The following is a 17,443-nucleotide window of genomic DNA, read 5'->3' as shown; positions in this document are numbered from 1 at the left end:
GTGAATGTTCAGATGGAAGTGAAAGCCAAGTGAAATCCTCTCCTTTTCATGCATCATGACCTTTCATAAATATTCTATAATATTCAAACCTTAAGCTCCACCTGTAGAAATTCATTTTGCAGTGAGGTGGCATAACTATAATTAAGGACAGAAATGACTCTGCAATTTGTAATCCAATTCAGGTCCTCAGTGGGTATGAATTATCAGACCTTATGAACTTAATTGGAGCTGTCCTTATTTATTCTGGGTACCTGACACGCAGTTCATAAGCCTGCCAATACTTGTTGAGGGAAAAGAAAACTTGGCTCACTTTCTCCTGGGCTCTTAAGCCTAATGCAATTTAAAAATATATTGTTTTCTATTCAAGAAAAGAAATGAGACTAGAAATACAAAGCAGAGAGTGGAATAGCTGAGTTGGAAGGTGACATTTAAACAAGATCATTTGTTCTAGTGGTTTTGTATTTGTAAATGATCACATATTATTATCTAAAGTAGATGGCTAAAGTTCTGATTGTAGGATAAATTGTGCACTGCTATTGTCAGAGGAATTATCTGCTAGCAAGATGCTGCAACATAGAATATCACCCACTGTTACTGTCTTAAATAGCTGCCATTTGATTCTTCCTTTTTCTTTTTTTTTTGTAACTACTGGTTTCACTGTCTTTCAATAGAAATTTTGTCTTACTGTTTCAGCACAGCTGCATTTCGCAAGGTGCAGGCAATCTCACACCTTAGTTATGCTATATATTTGAAAGACTGTATGCTGCAAAGGGATTATCAAAATTATAAAAATATTATAATTATTATATATAATGGTGTTGTATATAATATGTTTTATATAATATTATATAATATTAATATTATTATTATCAAAATAGATTTATGACTCTATAGAAAAAATTCAAAGATGACAGTTGTTGGATGATAGCAGTTTGTACAACCTGTGTTATAAAACCAGAGCCACTGTGATAATTTGATACCAGCTCATCCTTTCTTCCCTCTGAGCAGGTCTCACCCCTTAGGTTTCTGTTCAGGTGGTATGGGGTCCTTAATGCCCATGCTACCTCCTTCCTCCTAAGTCCCCATGAGCCTGAATCCTTTGCTCCTGGGTGGCAGCAGGAACCATCTGTAAAAACCAGAGGTTGGGATGTTTTTTGTGACCTGTGTTCCCTACACAGACACTCACAGTAGATGCCCTGCTTACCCTGGCCTTTGCATGCTTCTGCTGAATCCTTTACATAAGTTTATTATGCTCAAAACATTTTAGGGTGCATTATTTTTTCTGAGATTCAACAGCCCTTGTTGAACAATAAAAACAGCTTAATGTAATTTTGATTTTTATCTTAGGATACTTAGTAATATTATGAGTAAAAATATCTACTATCTATTATTTCAGCAATCTGTATGGAAGAGCAAAATCAGAGTGTGACCTTAAGTGCAATTGTAGCTAAAGAACAGGCTATAAAGGTAGAGCAAATCCATCTTGGAATGACTGCAGTCTCTGATACCTGATTGTGCATGAAAGGATGATTTATCTTCTGCTGTTAAAAGAGAGTACACTGGGAAGGCCTATATAAAAAGTCAATGGCAGCAAAAAGCAGGGACATAAGGGAAGCTGGAATAGCTGCTCAATCCATAGCAGTGTCATGTGTTTGATGTAACTGCCTGGCTTGGAAGAACAGGATTATAATGAAGAGGTTATATATAAAAGAGGTAGATAATATTCCATTAGCTTTAAAAGAAAATGGAACAGATTGCAAGCCATGTTTCCAAATTATTACCTACATGTAACAAGTCATGGACAAATGCTCATGCAAGTCCACCTCAACCCCTCAGCTCTAGCAGTTGTCCACAGACATGCTCATAGCTCTCAGGAAATGGGGATGCAAACACACCTCTACTTAAAAAGATAATGAGGGAAAAAAAAGATAAGAGGAAGGTATAAAAATAGAAACTTTAGAGGAATAATTAGCCAGAAAGATATCTGTGATAAAGACAAATGTGATGCTAGAATGGATGAAGTTAGGCCTGTGGGTGCTTAGTTATAAAGGGTCAACATTAAAAAGGAAGAGCTTGAGAATAATATTGTCATTAAAAAAAAAGTACAGTACCTGGTAACAACTTAACTTCAGCCTGCAGATGAAAAATCCAATGTGTGATAATTTATGGCAGAATAATCTCCTTGCATCTTGCTGGAAAAGTAACCAAAATGTTGATGTTTCTGGGGATTTTGATTCTGTTCTTTCTGTGCTGGGTGTTAAACCTAGAGAGCAGAACAGTGCTTTCTTAGGGAACTTCTGTTTGCTGAAGGAACTCATGTGTGTGGTTATCTTGGCTTTTGACAGATGTTGAACAAACTGAATGGGTAATACTGCTTGTCTCCAGAAATATAGCTCAGTCACACCACAATAAGGCAGAGAGTTTATTAAAAAAACCTCAACCAAACCTATCCTTTTTTTTTCAAAATACCTGTGTGCCCTGAAATTGCCTCATGATCAGTGCCTCTCCTGAGCCTGAGCCAGAAGATTGGAGCATTAGCCTTCATTTCTCATACAAAGGCAAGTGCCAAGCTATGCATGGACCCAGTGCAAAGCCAGATGGCACCAGACCTTTCTGATCTGAAGACAGAAAGGTCTTCAGAGAACTACAGGAGCCACTTCCAGAAAAAAAACCAAAACAACAACTTGATTTTAAAGGAACTTTGTTTAAAATGAATTGCAAACAGCTAGTGTACTATAAATATTTTGTGAAAGATATACATAAGTAATACAATTTTATGTTCTATTAGGCAAGAAAAGATACTTATTGCTGAAATCTTAATAAACCTTAATGTGAGAAAATAGAAAAATGTGATACAGCCTGTTAGAGCTAGATTATCCCTGTGCTTTAGATGCTTACTTGGGAGGGAATACATGTCTTTGTGTGTCTTTTCTGAAAGTTGATCCTTTAGCAAAATATGAGTGTTCCTGTTATTTATTTTGTATTCATTTTCAGAAAGCTGTCATTTTACAAATGTATTAAGTAGATGCACTTAATTTACCATCCATCCTCTAAGGAGAGGATCTACTCTTTAACCTTGTTTATATTCTGTGGTTACGTAGAAGAGTCTGACCATGTCTTATCATGGGTTCTAGCTGCATGATTTCTTAAATATCTCCATTTTGCTTGATTCTTCTGTGCTTGACTTCCCTTTTTGAGCTGGGGGAGGGGATGGACTCAAAACAAAAGTTAACCTTTTGTGATTCCCTAGCATAGTATACTTTTCTCATGCTACTTACCACAAATGACATAAAGTGGGGTAAGCCTGTAAAAAACAATATTTGGCTCACAAGCACTTTGCTGGAGGCAAAGTGCTTAAGATCTCAGGGTGTACAAAATAATTGGATATTATGAAGAAATTTGCGAAGCAGAAGGAGAATGGAAATGAAGAAAATCACCATTTTCCTTATAATGACAGAACTCTGATGAGTAATAATTTGTTTGTGGCAGAATTTATCATAGTTTGATTCAAGACCCCCCTCATTCTCACAAGGGTTAGCTGACTTCTTGCCTTCTCAGGCAAGGGTTCTTGCCTTCTTAAGAAACCTTTGTCTCTTTATTGAAAAGTCTTATAGTGGAGAGCAAAGTCTTGCCTTCTGGGTTGAGTATTTTGTCCACATTTACTTGACATTTTAAAGAATCATTCTACATTTTAGGAAATAATGGGAGGGGTTTTTGAAACTTAAGTCCAAAAGTATAAAGGCTACTGGTCATTTAGTGACCATTCACCATCTCCTTGTAAAGCTAAATTATTATTACATATGTGTTTTAGTGGTAGGTATTTCAGGAAGAGAAAGAGAAAAACACAGCAGTGGACAATCTGTGATAAGGTAACTGAAAGGAGAGTTCTCCAATTTATCTGTTGTTATCCAAGCCTTACTGTACCTTTCACTCTCCACTCTGATGTGGCTCATCACCACATAGACCTTCCAGCTAGTAAAGGAAATGAAAAAGGCAGTTCTATCTTCTCTGATAAATACTTTTTAGGCAAGGTTTGTAAGGAATCACAGTGTCATTTCACAGGTGAAGCATCTGAAGGGTTTGTTTTGAATAATAAACCTTCAGCAGATGAGAGTTCCTTCATGTGTTCCAGTGGCAGGTCTGAAAACTCCTGTGACATTTCCAGCTAGGTGAGTTGCTGCAGTCAATGTTCCCCTCTCCCTGTAGGCTTTGGCTTTTATTTACCCTTAGGCCACTAAGCTGTATAACAGAATTTCAAGAGAAGCATATTATAAAACCATACAACCATCTGATCAACCCCATGCTGAAGGAAAATTTTAAAAAAACTTTAAAATATTAATAATGCACATAATTTTGTTAAATTACTGCAAGTTTCCTATTTGCATTAGGTTCAGATGGAAAAGGGAAACTGAAAAAAAGTCAAAAAGAAGTTTGCAAACAGATCATCAGAGGCTTGAATCAGGTAAAAAAATTAATTCATATCCTATAACTTTGAACAGAAGTGATCCTAGGGACAGCAGTATGTGGCAGCATCTTTCTGCCAGTGCTGCAGAAAAAAACTGTGTGGGTATGCATGTGTGTGTGTACTTAATGCCTGTAGTTGCTCAGCCTGCTCTGAAAGGAATTCCAATAGTGAAATGCACATTCTGACACATAAACATGGCTTTCAACACTTGACAGGCTTTGCTGATGTTGCATGAGATGTGTTTGCATGACTGTCATCTGAGAACAGATGTGTTCTTATTGATCGTGTTCTAGCTGCAGGAGTTTTGAAAAGTAAAAAATGTCTTCTGATTATTTTGCCCTAACGGTCTTGAAGAATGTTGGATAAGTTGCACAATCATTCTAATTAATTCTTCAGTCACTGTTGTAGATCCATCCTTAAAGGAGGCTGTTCTAGAATAGGCCGACTATAAATCTTGTAGCCTTGCTGATGTTGCAATTAAGAGTTCAGCCATTGGCAAGGAAATGCCCAAAGATTAGACCCCTGAAATAGTAAATGAGGATGGTGGATACTTCAAGTGACATATCAATGAATTACCTGCTTAACATACATACAGTATCTCATACATTTCTCAGTGTTGTAAAAAAATACATTATATTCAGAAATTAGACCTTATTCTTCAAAATCTAATGAGCCCTAGGAAAAAGACAGTGGAGTAAACATCATAAACTGGCTAAAAATGCTTAGAGTTCATTAATACCTTTTGAACAAACTGAAATATAACTAGTCCTTAATGTCTTTCTGCAGTGGGAGAGAAATGAGCTTCCTGTACTGAGAATTTACTATTGTAAAAACAGGGAAATTAAAAAATGAACTTAAATTAAGGAAACATAAATGAATGTAGGGAGGAACTGGAATTTTGGGACCAGGTTCTGTACTCCTCTGCATTACAAGCCCATAATATTGTAGTTAAAAAGCAATATATTTTCAGTGTAGTCACAAGAACAATGAAAGGAAACATTTAAATATGGAGTTGTAAGTGTTCTCCATAGCACTATCTGCAGGTGTACCTAGGAGCTATGTTAATTCTGCTCAGGGTTGAGCAAAGTAGCTAAAAATATCCAAAGAGTAGTGATAAGCATGAGACTTGGGAAGAATGATTAAGAAAGGAAGCAAAAATCCATATAACAAAGAATAGAAGGTTGGTTATGTTGTTACTATTGGTGGGTTGAACCATGTGAAGTTGCAATGGTTAATTGATACCTATACAATTCATATGTGATTGTATACTTAGCTCATATTACTGCCTTTGGAAACATATCAACATATCTGCCTTAGTTGCTTTGTTTAAAAAAGATATTTGTGAGAACTATGACTTAATAGCAATGGAAGGAATACAGATTTTAATTTTATTTCACTGATTGTAAAGTAATGCATTTCTTTAAAATGGTTCAGCCTTGAAGATGCTCCCAGAGTTTCAGCCTGTTTGCACTCTGAACTAATATGATACCAGGCAAATGAAATGGTGCAGTTTTCCTGAGTTTCCTATGGTGGTAGAATTTTACAGTGTCTGAATTCTACCCTCAGGGGGAAAGGCAGAGACAATTTGAGTGAAAATATTGTATTAATATTGTATTATTATTGTATTAACATCCATGAGGATATTCCTGTATCTGTGCTTTAATGTCAATTTCAATAATTTTCTTTCTTTTACACAGAACCTTGGTTTGCCCTTAAGCCATCACAGGCAGGGAATTGAGGAGTCAGCTTACATTATTTTTCTCCAGTGCTTCAAAACCAGTGTTCAAAATATACAGGAGTATTCACCAATAATCATGATTTTTTTTTTCTCTAAAATGTGAAGAAGGATGACCTAGTAGTGATGAATTTCCTTCACTTGCTTTGGGAATCTTTCATGTGACTTTTCCTCCTTTTTCCATGTCTCAGGAGACATTGCAAATTTTTTTTAATGTTGTGATTCAATTTGTGTGTGGTACCCCTTACCTCCACCTACTATTCTAGAAGTCTGATACAGAATTTTTAGGTCAATAATATAAAATTAGCAATTTTCAAAATGCAACAGTAACCACTTCTGAACTAATACCATGCCACCCATTAAAATGGCTTAAAAATACAGAAAGATAAAGTATAAGGTAACATTCCCTGAAGGAACAGTAACATGTGATTGATTGTGCAGATGCAGAGTAGAATAGACAGAATAGAACAGACTATTTCAGTTGCAAGGGACATACAATGATCATCTACTCCAACTGCCTTAGATAATTTTGTTTTCAAAGTATTTCAATGACACTGGAAATAAGAGCAAGTACTATGAAACAAAGAGAAAAAAAATCACAGAATGCTGTTTTTGGGCTTGCTCATGAAGGTCAGAGAATTAAATGCCCTCTTTCAAAGCAAAAGATGCACTCTGTATTTTCCATATGAGCAGCCTGTTTTCAAGGGTGTCCATTCTACTCCCTTTGGAATTAGAAGGCAGTGTTATTTTCATGATTATTAAATTATTTGGCTTTTGATTCTACCTGTTCCATAATATAATTAGAGCCTTATCTAATGGCAGCAAGATGAGTCTGCAAACCCTGTTGTGCCAGATATGCAGAATTGAGCACTGCATGGGAAGTGTAATTGCTGAGCCCTTTATAGAGCATTCGCTGCTTGACTCCAAACTGGGAAGGACTGCAAGCAAATTACAAGACAAGATTAGAATTCACAATAGTGTGGACAAGTAGGAAATAGGAAAAACATCACCAAAACCCCCAAACCTAAAAAATAGAGGGCAGTTCTGTGAAGCCACATGCAAAGTATTGTGCTTTTTACAATACTGGTAATAGACTGCAGAGTAGAAGGTGGGATATGCCTGGTTTAGCAGCACTTTCATTGAATCTGTCATTCTGCTGTTAAGAAGAGGAAGGAAAATAGCAAGGGGTAAAGGGTATAGAATAGTTTGTACTATTTTTAACATAAGCTTAACAGAAGTTTCAATATTATTTCCAGGTATGTGTACCAGACTGCAATTTAAGGATGAGAAGTTTACTTTGGAGAACGAAGTAGGAAGAGGAAGGTTACAAGACAAGATCTTTGAGAAACAGTTATAAACCTCAGATTGTTTTATTTAGACAAGCTAATATATAGCTGCTTTATTAAAACCATCAGAATTATTTCCTGTCAGCTGACTCATGAAAGCCACGAGATGGCTCCTGTCTTGTCCCTCTTGTAAGAGCCCTTGCTTTTAACTGAACTGGTTTTATGTACTTCCCTTCCCAGCTGAGCCAGGAAAGAGCAGTGGAGTTATCCAAGGTGACTTAGTGGGTGGCATTAACGCATGACCTGAGATAAATTTAGTTTTTTGGTTTTTTTTTAATGGAATCTCACTGAGAACAGACATAGTAACAGTCTTCAAATGTTAAAGAAGAAGGGACCACATCGATCTCCATATTCATTGTGTGTAAGAGAAAAGGATGGCAACTACAGCATGAAAATTTTAGATTTTTAGATGTTAAGATTAGTTTCCAGCTATAAGGATTGTTAACACTGCAGGGCATTTCCTAGGAGGGCTGTGTAGTCCCCATCAGTGGGGATGGTGAAGAATAGAGTAGACAAGTATCTGTCAAGAACTGCTTAGTTGTAGTTGAGCTTGCCATGAGGACTTTTTCTGAAGACTTCATTGCAAAGAGCTCAATTTTTTTTGTTTTCCTGTTCTCACACACGTAAAATCCACCCAAAGCAATAACAAAACCCTTTCCCCCCCAAAAAAAATCACCCAAACTTAAATCAGCTTAGTTCTAATTGTTTTATATCGGTGAAAATGAAAACTTAAGCAGTGAAATTTCTAAAATAAAAGTTAATATTTATGTCCCAAGCCAGAAAATGGTTACTGGCATATGATCGCACATGGATTTTTTAAAATTAAATGCTCTGAACATAAAGGCCAGGTGCAGGTTATCCCAACTTTTATAGCTTCAAGCTGGCTTTTTTAAAAGCTCCAGAGACTTTCTGAAGTAGCAGTATTGCTCTGCTTTGCTAGTAAAAGGTAAGTTTAACTCTCTGATACATACAGAGAAATGCAAAATTAGCTACACAAGACAATTTTTCTGTTGGTATTTTTTGCAATGACATTTTTTTTAAAAAAAAAACCTCATACTTAATTTCCTTCCTATTTATTTTACCAGAATAACTTTAAAAAAAGATATTTAGTCAGTCAGTGGTGTGGTCTGGCAAAAGACAGCTGGATAAAATTATAGCAGATAATAAGAAACTCACATTTATCATACTGACTGATTTTTCAAAACATTCAACTACATCAAAGTGTAAATACTATCAATCTCTGCCTGGTATATAAATCTTCCTGAGAACACACCCTACCAGAGCAGTTTCAGCTGAAATCTGCTAATTTCTCTTTCCTACCACCTGAATGCTTCTATTGCCATGACAACTAACAAGTTCTAACTCAGGTCAAGGTTGAATGGGAAAAAACAATGTTTTGTAACCAGCTGATATGCTTCAAAAATTATGCAAAGGGGAGTTTTTCCAGCTTGTTAATGGTGCATATTCAATACATAATTTTTAGCAATGCTACTAGTTAATGAAAAAATAGATACCCACTGATTAAAGATATGTCAGAATGAGTAATTATGTATGTCATTTTGTAGGTTTGTTATGAGAGAGATCTACTTTACTTCTGAATAACCTGTGTCTGGTTAGGAAGACTAAGGTGGAAAGAAATGGCTCCATCCCATTCTAGATGACACATGCAGCTCAAAAAAATGGGAACTTTGGGCTGATTGGAAATCAAGGTAGGCAACAGGCAACTCATTTAGTGTATCAAAACTTTTAGCCCCAGAACCATCAAGATCTGGAACACACAGTCATTAAGTGCTTTGCATGCAGCAAAAATGGTGTTTTGGTGTAACTGGGTGGGAAACCTATCACTTAACCTGGTTTTAAATCCAGGATGTTTTGATTTCCTTTCTAGGAAATGAAATTCCTACTGGCTAGGCTGAAGAGCCTGTTTTGAATTAAGTATTCTTACAATAGAACATGATGGCACACCTGGTGGTCAGGCTGTTAATCTATTGATCACACTTTGGTGGCATTCTTGTTTTGTTTTTTGTTTTATTTTGTCTGCAGGGACCTGGATATAGGCACCTAACTGTAAGCTATGGTGTTCCCTGCCCTTTCCCCAGTGTTTAATATGTAACTGTAAGATAAGGTGTGTGTCTAGTTTAGGAATGCTGTTCCTTTCTCAGAAAAGAACCCTGAAAGCTTAGCGCCTGTCTTGTGTCTCAGTGTGGATTCCACTAGACAGCTAAGTTTATAATGATTGTTGAGTGCTGGGCCTTTAACCTTGGTCTTCTGCCATTGGCACTGATAGGAATTTAGTGGTTCCTTTCAAGTATCTTGAAGATTAAGTCCTTGGTTTCTTCTGTATAACATGTTGTGAAGAAGATTAGCAATTAAAACTATAACTATAGAGTTGTTTTTATTTTGAGGACACAAAGATTCAGTGAAAAAAAATTAGGTTCTTTGGCAATCTTGACCTTTTGAGAGGTGAGAGAGAAAAGCCTGCAAAATGTTGGATGGAAAGGCTTACTGTTTCCTAGAAAAGCCTTGGTATGTTCTCTTATCTCTCAAAGCCCCCACTCTCTGTCAAGCAGAATGCTTGGGAATAATTTTAATTTTTATTTGCAGTTAAGAAGCTAAAGGACTGAGGAGGATGGGATGGCAAATGAATTGTGTCTCATTAACAGAAATTTTGGGAGTTGGAAGAGCTTGTAGGGTCCATAGGAGGAATACAGTGAAACATAAATTGTAACAAGCCTGAAATCTCATGTGAACTACTATTGAACCAGAACGAGGGAGACTGCAGACAAGATGTATGGAACCTGAAATCTGCACCATCAGGATTTGTCACCCAAATTAACTGCCTGTGTGTCTTTGGACTCTCAGCAAGAAGAAATTATTACAGCTTTTAGATCTAAATCACAGCTGCTTAAAACACTATGACCTTGCAAGGAAAAGAAAGGTAATGTTTTTAACCCAAGCAACAGAAATGCAAGTTAGAAGTGACTCATGTCTTACAAAGGTGCACAGAACTTTCCTGGAGGGGCTTGTGTACATTGTGGTGTCCCTGCCCTGTGCCAGGCCACCTCCTGAAATTCTCTGCCAATTCTCTCTCCAGCTTAACCACAACCTCCCTTGAGGTGGGGAGAATGGATGAGAAATATAAGACCATGTCTAGGAATGGAATTCAAAACAAGGGGAAGAAACAGAGAGTATCCACTATGTTTGAAATACACTTTCTTCAATTACCTGCTTAAGTCTTGGCAGATATAAGAAAAAATTAGACTGCTTAGCCTGCATCAGGAAAGGTGGCTGAACAACAAGTCAGTAGGTTCAGACCAATGAAATAACAATGGAATAGTTGCCAGAGAGAGTGATTATATTCAGAAGTATGACAAACTTCAAAATCAGTGACAAATGTAATTGAAGGGTAAAGGAATAGAGAATGCTTTCTAATGAGAAATGCAAAGATTAATTTATGTCTGAATGAAATATTACAATCTAGCTATTTAACAGCTTTCTAGAATTAATTAGTGATGGATGAAGGGTCCAGCTCACCTTGCCTGCTTTTCAGAGGCAAATAAAGTTTACTTGGAGTCAATAAGGTTCACATAGCCACCCTGTTCTAGAAACTGAGAAGCAGACTCTAACATGGAAATGAGGAAATCAAAATCATTAAGCTTAGCATGTAGTCTAAAAATGAGCACTTGTGACAAAACGTATATCTAAATCCAGAAGATGGAAATTAGTCATTTTATAACATGAATAAAAGGAAATCTTTTTCTAATGAAGCTGTGGGAGTTGAATACCTGTTATGGCAGGAGATGGATTGAGCAGAGTGCCACTGCTCTGGAAGTGGTAGAATACAGTACTTGAAGCAAAGGAGCATTGTCTTGAAAAGAAAGGCTGAGGGCTGACTCAGAAGTGTATTTTTGCCCAGAAAGCCAATTTTCTCTCTGTTGTGCTTTGAATACTTCCAGCTCAATTATTGATTTGCAAGGAGAGGACACTGACTAACAAGTTGTGTCTGACAAAATTTCTTTGAGAGGTATTAAAGTACACTCAAAGTGGTTTTGCTCTAGTCCTTATTTCAGATTCTAGTTGTTATATACAGAAATTGGAGAAGTGGGAGGAATAAAAGAGTCTTCCAGGAATATGTGTGCTTGAATCTATTTTGCATACTGAACTGTATTTTTACTATTTTGAAATTAGAAATCATGGGCTTTTGCAAGTATTAGTTAACTTTTAGTTTCAATGAATTATTATTTTGGAGGGGAAACTTACTGTGCTGGTGGAAACCAGTCACAATAATCAAAACATAAACTTATGTTTTGGGGAGGGATGGGGAAGGAACATTTATCAGACTATAGTCTTGATAGCAAAAACATAACAACTATATTCCCCAGAAGCCAGATATTACACCAAGTCCAACAATTATTAATTTTGTAAAAATTGGTGTAGTCTTACTCCAATATACTAATCTAGTATCTGATTTTACAGTAAAGTAATTACAATACTTCAGTAAATAGTAAAGTAGAAGTAATAACATACAACAATAGCAGTAGTTGCAAGTTATCTACACAAACCTTAATAAATTCAATCGTGGTATCTGAGCATGTTCTGAATTAGCTTTATCTCAGTTTACCAAACTGCAAAGGAAGAAAAGGACAAAAAAACTGATGTAATGCCTAGTGAAGTACTATGTGAAATGAAGCAAAAAGGTGAGACAAGATACAGAAAAATAGTGCAACTGGCCTGTAATACATCCCACAAACCAAATGTCCTGGAATATTAAGCATCTGGTGTTGTGTTTCAGGCTTTTCAATTTCTGTGGACAGCATGGGAACTCAAAGCATGGCTTTGCTTTTTCAAAGCCCTGTGAAACTTAAAAAAACTGGGAGAGGAAACAAACCTCTTTGAAACACAATGGTGGATTTGAGGCTTCCTCTTTTTGCTGGATGTGACTGATTGGCAATGATGAAATATGTAAAAGATCTTGTATTTTCACAGTCCAAGTCTTGGTTTTTGCCTTCCTGGATACACAGAGTTCTAAGGCTGTTTAAAATCAGGAATGCAAATGTGGGTTTTTGTTGGCAGGAGTGATGCAGGATTGGACAGTTGCAGGACCAAATTTGTTTGGGAATTAGAGTAAGCTACAGAATGTGAAAATTTCTACACAATATTGGTGATGCCTGTGCAAAAACATTCACTGCTACACTTTTCCTGGAAGGTCTTTGGGAGGTGATTGGGGACGTGGTACTCAGTGCAGCTTGTCTTTCTTACACTGATTCCCCTGAAGTACTAGCTAAGCTGCAAAGTGCCTCTGAGCCTCTCATCATTCTCTTGTGACTTCTCACTCTGCAGGCCAAGCTAGACAAGGATGCAGCTCCTTTTTTTTTCATTTGGGGAAATCTTGGTGCCAACTCTGTAATTAGCAAGGGTCTATGGACCCTGTCTATGGACCCTGTTGTCCAGAATGCCTCACAGCATCTCTCTTTGATGGAACATTTGTATAAATTAGAACCTATTTTATCCTTTACAAAAGTTTCTTGCTAGAAGAAATCATTGGTTTATTTTTTTAATGACTTGAAGGTCACCTGAAGAAATCTTTACACACCTCCAGTGTTTCCTGAAGGGACATTTTGGATCAGAAGAAAACTGAGATCTAATCTGATGGTAACTTGTTTGTTCCTTGGGTTCATTACTTGGTGTTTTCTGATATTAACAGTAACATGCTCCAGTGAGAGAAATCACCATTGCTTGTTCCAATGGCAATAGTTTGATGGAAAATGTGGCTGTGATATCATTCTGTATGAAAGACTAAGAAGAAGAAAAATAAATATAAGGAAATAATAAATAGGAGCTAGAGTGAAAAGCTAAAATATGCAGAATGAGGCTGGCACAATGTGTCAGGTAGATTTCTTCCTCATCATCTTTTTTCCTCCCTGCTGATGCTTGTTCACTATCTAGTCCTGCATATTCATATGCTGGAATTGGGTGTCAATTTTGCAAACTAAGTAATGAATCCACCAGTAATATTCTTCTTTATTGTGTGGTTGAAACATAAAAATACAATATAGGAAATGCAGGAAATATGTAGGAATAGGAAATGTAGGAAATAAAAGCATAGAAATCTGAATAAAACTTGATCTGAATTACATTAGATATGCCTACCAAATTCAGAAAATTAGGGACTAGCCCCAAATGCTAACCTCAAGAAGTTCTGAATTCACTGATTTTAATGACAGAGGTCTGATGGGAAAGAAGTGACTTTGTCAACATGATATATATATATTAGGCTGCAGAGCCTATACATTGAGGTGAAATTCAGCCTGTTCTTCAAAGAGTTGCAGCTCATAACTCACAGCCATGGAATGGCCCATGGCATAATTGGAAAGCCCCAAGGAATGTCTGAATTAGTGCAATCTGTCTCTGCCTACAGGCCAGCAGCACTGCAAGTTCACTGCAGCTCTACCTGCAGCAGTCCTGCTTTTGAAAAACCTGCTCCATTTTCTGGCTTGTCTCGGGCGTGTCCCTTTTTGGAGGGTTTGTGAGGCACTTTTTAGAGACTTTCTGCCAAACCAGTCATTTCACTTAGCTGGAAGTGATGAATAAAATCCTCATCCTAGGAAAACAGTATTGTTGGCTTCAGGTACATAGGATAGAACTGTCTGTGTTATTGAGTGATACCCATCTGTTATTGCTGCAGAGAAGAACTGAATCTGAATAATCCTTCCCATAAGATAGGAGTACTTAAAACTGTGAAGTGTGAAGGTGATGATAGCAGAGTAGTTCTTTTTGCAAGAGTGGAAACCATGACAGTGTTTGTTTCAACTGTTGAAGAATCTGTAAGTGAATGATCTGGTGAGATCATCCATATTAGTGCAAACTGCAGCAGACTTAGCTCTCAGCTATCTGCAGTAGAGTTAATAAATATATAAATCAGGGTGGAACTTTGTGTGTAGATTCTAAAATGCAGATGACATTTTTGCACTTTTAGTAATTTGGGATCCAGTTTTGAAGAACTGTCATGAAATTAGAGCTATTAGAATGGCTGGAAGCCATTGGATTCTGAGAGTATCTGTATACATGGGAGATAATGGTTCAGAACAATACCAGGGCTGTAAAATTGTATTAAGAAGTCACTTGGCTGATGAAGGGTTAGATTTCCAGCTTCTAGACTTGCAAAATTTACTGGTTTTGGTGAAGCTATGTCAATTTACTCTGCTTGAAAAATTTGCTTTAAGAGTGTTGAATAGAAGATAATCATACACTATTTAAATAGGTGATTGATTGTTTTCTTTCTAAGAAAAAAAAATAATTTTCTGTACCAGCTATTCTATAGCTTTTACTTCTGGATAATCTTTCACTATTTGCATTCTTGCAAATAAAAACATTTCTGACTTCTGACTGGGAACTTCAGAACTATAATTGAAAAACCTTGTTGGAAAAGTTGCATCAAAAATATTATCATAAAAGCAAAGCCTAAGGTATGGCCCTATGTTAAAGCCAGCTGACTTTATAGTTGACATATTTCTGCAGAAAACAAAGGTGTGTTTTATTTGCAATAGGTCAAATGTTAAATCAAACAATGAAATAAGTGTAATTTTTACCAATCAAATATTTCAAAAGTTTTCATAGAAGCTTCCACTGTGAGCACTCCTGTATTAGTGCCATTCAAAACAACAATGAAAAGTAAGACAAAAACTAAGGACTAGTGAAGCAGTGCACAGCTAACTAAGGTTAGAGAGAACTTGGCAAGGAAAGGAAGCCAGGCTTGCAAAGTGCCAGGTTCAGGCTCAGTTTGCAATATAAACCTGCCTGCTCATGCCTTTAGCACTCAGTGGAACTGAACTGATTCACTGAAGATAAGCTCTTCTCTCTACTTTTCCTCAGAAATAAAGAAGAGTTTTATGCTTACTTGGCAATGTAAAAATAGCACTGCTGAATATGCTTTTAACTCTTAAATCTGCTTCAAACTAATTTTCTTTTTTAAATCCATAACATTAACACTGCTGTGGAGTGCTAGTCTGAACATTCTGCAACTCTTGGAAGAGAAAGTGATCATTGTGAGAGACTTTGGTCCTGATGACCTCTGAGCTGTACAATCCAGCAGGGACTTGTTGAACATCTCTTTCCCAGGTAGTCAAGCCAGACAACACCTTCTGAAAAGAGGCTTTCTGTGGTGTGATTCAGGCAGCATGGGCTTAGTAAACAACATGCTGGCTAAAATATCCATTATTTTGAGAAACACTTACTAGAGGAAAAATTAAATTTAAATTTTTTGAAAAAATTCTTAATTCTAATTTTTTAAAGAAAATTTTTTTGGACCACAGACAGGTTATTCTATCTCTGGAATGCTGCTTCTAAAATATTGTAGTTTCTGGTAAGAGCTTTGAGGATCTAGGGGAGAAGAATCAATATTTAAAATAAGATATCATTCATTACTAAGCAATATATTTTCTTGTACATATATATTTTCCTCCCTGACAAAAAACTAGATTTTGCTGGTTTAAGAAAGTTCTTCAACCATAGCACTATGGACTACAGGAGGTTGAGGAATGTATGGGAAAAGCAGCTTTTGCAGACTTCTTTTTTTCCTCCTCAGACAATCAAATTGCTTTTCCTATGAGCAATTACTAAATATTGTGTGAGCATATCTTGAGGTAATGTGGTATTGTGTCCTCCCAGTGTTGGAAGAAAATATCCAGATCAAAGATTGTCTCAGTTAGTTTTATGACATAAGCCCTAAGTATGGTAATTAAGAAGAAGTAGTCCACATCTGGTATCTTGTGATAATGGATCATCAGAAACAAAAATTACGTGGCAGTTTTATACAATGTGTAGTTCCAATCCCAAAGAGCTCTTAAAAGACAACATTCATGGGAATAAGTAATGGGTGGAGAGAGATTGATTAGAACCACCTGCTGTTTACTGTGAGATGTTACAGATGATTATAAGGAAAAAAACCAAAATTTATTTCAATAAAATTAAGGCTAAAAATTAGATCTGATGTCACTAGATAGAAATATAAGAACTGTTCAAAATTATAACTTCAAGCATCTAAAAGCTGCAAAGCATTTAGCACATAGCAAGGTAGGGGAGAATATTAAATAGCTGCAAATATGGAAAAATAAAATATGAGCAAACAGTACTACTCTTTTATCATCAGTAAGTAGCTTTAGGCATAAATAGTCCTCTTGAAATCATCTAGATTTTTTTTTTCTGTGCAAAAGGAATAAATTTTTTTAAATAGGAGGAAAAACCACTAAAAGTTTAATAAGCACCCTGTGAGAATTGTGGTGATTATTGAGGTCCTGCAAGGTCATTATTGGTAATTGAAATCTGATCACTTTTAAAACCCAACATGCCCAAGCCATTGCAAAATGAGATACATAAGTACAGTCTTCAAAACATTCCTTGAGGGAGCATGAAACAAAACCAGAAATCCAGTAATTTTAAAGCAGCAATATATTTTTTAAACTTGTTTAGTAGAAGCTTAATTGGAAATCATAGATTTAAAAGAAATTATATGAGAAGGTGGAGAATTCTTTGGAGTTGAGCAATGGAGAGGAGGCATTTTCAAAGCTGTGTTAATGAGTTATAGACATGGGCACCGCAGCTTCCATCATTAGGAAACAGCCATAGAGAAAACTTGAGGCAACAGTGTTGTCTCAGTCACAGAAGTGATTTAAACCTTTTGGACTGTACATTCAGAGGTGTTTTCCATAAAATAAATGTTGGACTTTCTTTGAAGAGTCTGTTGACTTTTGGCAGAACTTAGACACTTGAATATACATAAATAGAAACCGTCCTGGGAAAGGAGGATGTTTAGCAGAAAAAAATGGAAGCAATTATTTTGTAAATACAATGTCTGCAAATGAGAAAAATATAATCCAAAAGTGGAAGTGCTCAGTCCAT

At 36.4% G+C, this 17,443-nt stretch overlaps 1 long non-coding RNA gene across 1 annotated transcript in view; it reads left to right on the top strand.

The window, feature by feature from the left end:
- The window catches only part of LOC129123774 (uncharacterized), a 157,967-nt gene that overhangs the window by 94,959 nt on the left and 45,565 nt on the right, over positions 1-17,443 (top strand). Inside the window, exons 5-7 of the long non-coding RNA XR_013183246.1 lie at positions 4,063-4,169; positions 4,389-4,462; positions 9,112-9,255. This is a non-coding gene — a long non-coding RNA (uncharacterized LOC129123774). The remainder of the gene's footprint in view (positions 1-4,062; positions 4,170-4,388; positions 4,463-9,111; positions 9,256-17,443) is intronic.

The sequence above is a fragment of the Agelaius phoeniceus genome, chromosome 8 (assembly GCF_051311805.1).
Source record: "Agelaius phoeniceus isolate bAgePho1 chromosome 8, bAgePho1.hap1, whole genome shotgun sequence".
Classification (NCBI taxonomy): domain Eukaryota; kingdom Metazoa; phylum Chordata; class Aves; order Passeriformes; family Icteridae; genus Agelaius; species Agelaius phoeniceus.
This window is presented reverse-complemented; position numbering and strand designations above follow the sequence as displayed.